Source organism: Bison bison, unplaced genomic scaffold (genome assembly GCF_000754665.1).
Source record: "Bison bison bison isolate TAMUID 2011002044 unplaced genomic scaffold, Bison_UMD1.0 scf7180017864491, whole genome shotgun sequence".
Taxonomy (NCBI): domain Eukaryota; kingdom Metazoa; phylum Chordata; class Mammalia; order Artiodactyla; family Bovidae; genus Bison; species Bison bison.
In genome coordinates, this window is record NW_011495050.1 from 11,178,151 (window position 1) to 11,182,368 (window position 4,218).

The window sequence follows — 4,218 nt, forward strand, 5'->3', positions numbered from 1 at the left end:
AGCAATCCCACTGCTGGGCATACACACTGAGGAAACCAGAAGGGAAAGAGACACGTGTACCCCAATGTTCATCACAGCACTGTTTATAATAGCCAGGACATGGAAGCAACCTAGATGTCCATCATCAGATGAATGGATAAGAAAGCTGTGGCACATATACACAATGGAGTATTACTCAGCCATTAAAAAGAATTCATTTGAATCAGTTCTAATGAGATGGATGAAACTGGAGCCTATTATACAGAGTGAAGTAAGCCAGAAGGAAAAACACCAATACAGTATACTAATGCATATATATGGAATTTAGAAAGATGATAACAATAACCCTGTGTACGAGACAGCAAAAGAGACACTGATGTATGGAACAATCTTATGGACTCTGTTGCAGAGAGAGAGGGTGGGAAGATTTGGGAGACTGGCATTGAAACATGTAAAATATCATGTATGAAACGAGATGCCAGTCCAGGTTCGATGCACGATACTGGATGCTTGGGGCTGGTGCACGGGGACGACCCAGAGGGATGGTGTGGGGAGGGGGGAGGGAGGAGGGTTCAGGATGGGGAGCACATGTATACCTGTGATGGATTCATTTTGATATTTGGCAAAACTAATACAATTATGTAAAGTTTAAAAATAAAATAAAATTTAAAAAAATAAATTCTGGATTTTTAAAGTAAATCTTAAAAAGAGAATATGGCCACAATAACATGAAAACTCTTTATATAATTTGCGAACCAGTTGCTTATACTGAGTATAAGGGGTTGTTTTTTGTTGCCAGCTATTCAGGTCTCTTGTGGAACCAGGTGGGAGCATTAACTACTAATTAGCAAATACATACAAAATGTTGCAAAATGAATGATGACAGAAAAATATATTTAGTATTTAAGCCTAAAATTTCATTAAAAAGTTTCAAAACATAACAATACTTTTTAGATACTTTACTACATATATTTTTTTATTTTAAATTTACTATTGGATATTTTTAAGTAAAAGGAAACCAAGTTTTAATATCAGAATTAAAATGAAATTATTTATTTATTTCTGTTGCTGAAAATGACATTGGGCTTGGAAATTGGAGAAAATTTACTGCTATCGCAAGAGTTAGTCTCCAAGTAGATCATTCATTCATTTCTTGACACAATCAATCAGCATGCATGCATTTAGCAGGCAAGTATTATCTTAGGTGGTGTGACTAATTGGCAAAAAACTGTGGTGCCAACAGAATAGACTCTTTCATTTGTGCATAAAACATACTATCTGAATATATTTAGAAATACATTAGAACAATGATTCTTAAATGTAATTGCATACAAACCAACTAGAGGTTGGTGAAATTGTAGGTCTGGATTGGGGCCTGAGATTTCACATTTCTAGCAAACTCATAGGTGATGCAGATGTTATTGGATTATAGACTAAACTTTGAATAAAAAGACATTAGCAGCTGACAAAATTAATTTAGTAAATTAAAATTCATCGTATTACTGTTATTTTGACTTAATTCACAATTATAGACTGGTGAGTTCTTTGAAAAATTGTGTTCTTTTGATACATACCTCAAGATTTTCCTATATTTTACTTTCCTGTATATTCCTATATATTTTCCTTGCTATATACTCACCCTTCTATAAATGCTTATACTAACATAATATTCTGTACTTTAAAATTATGCTGCCTTTTCCCTTCTGAGTCATATCTGTAGAATGATTCTTATCAGTTCATTGTAGGCTAAGAAGATGGAATTAAAAATCTTTCTTTATTCTGTTCCTCTTTCTGGGCTTCAACTAATCTGTCACTTATTCATCAGTATACCTGAAAAGAATATTATACCACTTCCTATGTAATTGAAGTTTCTTTTAACACTATATTTTTAAATTCCTTTTATATATCCTTATATTATTTTTGTCATGCATTTTACCTTTATATATGCATACATTTTACCTTTATATGTATAAGCACAAAATAAATTATTTTTTTAGCCAGTTATCTTTTAAAGCCATTAAAATAGCTTTAAGAAAAAAATGAAAATAATTTTATTTTACTTTCACTTAATTCATTCTAGCACACTCTTATTTCTTTGTGTTAATCCAAGTGTGTGCTGGCAATGAACGCTTTAATTTTGTTAATGTAAAAGTATTTATTTCTATATTTCTTTATAGGCTTTGTAGTCTCTAAGCATTTGTGAATTTAAGAATAAGGAAATCTCAGATGTTTTAGATGATACAAAAACTAGAAATCTTTAATATGTGGAAAAACCCATTTCTATTTGTCTGAAGATAGGCACTAGAGAAGGAAATGGCAGCCCACTCTGGTGTTCTTGCCTGGAGAATCCCAGGGATGGGGGAGCCTGGTGGGCTGCTGTCTATGGGGTCGCACAGAGTGGAAAACGACTGAAGTGACTTAGCAGCAGCAGCAGCAGGGGTAATATTAGATGTAGTCTCGAAGTCTTGTCTATATATGAAAGTAGACAATTTAGATTTGTTTGAGACTGTTGAAGAGGTGAGTAAAAGTTATTTCAAATATAGAAAAAAGCAGGGATATTCAATAAGTCTAAAAATCATGATTGAATGTAGAACTGAAATTGGAAGTGAATTTCCAAGAAAATTGCTTAATGAAAATATAGTAGTGTTATAATGAATCATGTTATAGATATAATAGTAAACAACATATTTTGAGAACTTACTATTGAGACTGCTTGAATATTCTTAGAACAATGTGGAAATGCAATATAAAACTTTTACCTTATATTCAAACAATTGCATAAATACAACAGTTAAAAAGATGCCAGCATGATGCATATTATTTCTGAATTTAGCAGGCTTGATGCTGTATATCTAGATAAAAGGATCAGATAAAAGGCAGAACTTGGGCCATATACAAGAAACAGAAAATCTAAAAATAAGACGCTGGAGGCCCAAGAATTCCAGTAATAATTAAACAACATATAAAGAAACATCAACATTTTTAAATTGAGAAAATTCAAGAAATATTAGGCTGTGGGTAGTTTTAGGATGAAGAACACTTAAAACTTTGGAATAGAAATTCGTTTATGAAGTGAATATACACAATATTAGTACTATTTAGAAAAACCACAAGGAGGACTTCACAACTGGCCCAGTGGTTAAGACTTTACCTTCCAGTATAGGGGGTGCTAGCTACATCCCTGGTTGGGAAGCTAAGAGCTCACATGCTTCGCAACCAAAAGAACAAAACATAAAACAGAAGCAATATTGTAACAACTTCATTAAAGACTTTAAAAATGGTCCTCATTAAAAGAAAAGAAAAGGAAAAAAAAAAGAGAGAAGAAATGATTAATATTGAATTACCGATACTGAATTTTCAATATAAATCTATCATCTGACATTAAACTTTATATATTTTATCTCTGATTTTCAGAAGACTTTTTTATAGTGTCTGTGGGAAAGGATTCAAGAAAAATTGGATTCACCAAAAACTGGGGTAAAACAAATGTATATTATTATTAATTCTTTTTTGCTTCTGTTTTTAATGTAAACTACAAAGTGCATTTAGTTTGTCCTTTTGCTACCATTGAAGGGATTTTAAAGGTAGACTTTCATAGAGTTCAGATTAAAATACTAAGATCCATGAGAGCATATATCTTGGCATGTAACAGTAATTATATGTACTTTTTATTGACAGCTTACTGCTTTTTACTAGTCTACTCTTTACATTACATTATTTAATTTAATTGTCATGAAAATTCTGAGACCTAATATGCCTCTGTGTCATGATGCAATCTTTATCTTAGAAATGGAGGGGAGGGACATTTGTAGGAGAGAGCAAATGCCATAAGACTTAGACTGGCTTATTTGCTAGATAAAACTTCAGTTCAGTTCAATTCAGTTGCTCAGTCATGTCCGATTCTTTGCGACCCCATGAATTGCAGCACTCCAGGCCTCCCTGTCCATCACCAACTCCCGGAGTTCACTCAGACTCACGTCCATCGATGGCTATTCAGCCATCTTATCCTCTGTCGTCCCCTTCTCCTCTTGCCCCCAATCCCTCCCAGCATAAGGGTCTTTTCCAGTGAGTCAACTCTTTGCATCAGGGGGCCAAAGTATAGGAGTTTCAGCTTTAGAATTAGTCCTTCAAATGGACACCCAGGACTGATCTCCTTTAGAATGGACTAGTTGGATCTCCTTGCAGTCCAAGGGACTCTCAAGAGTCTTCTCCAACACCACAGTTCAAAACCATCAATTC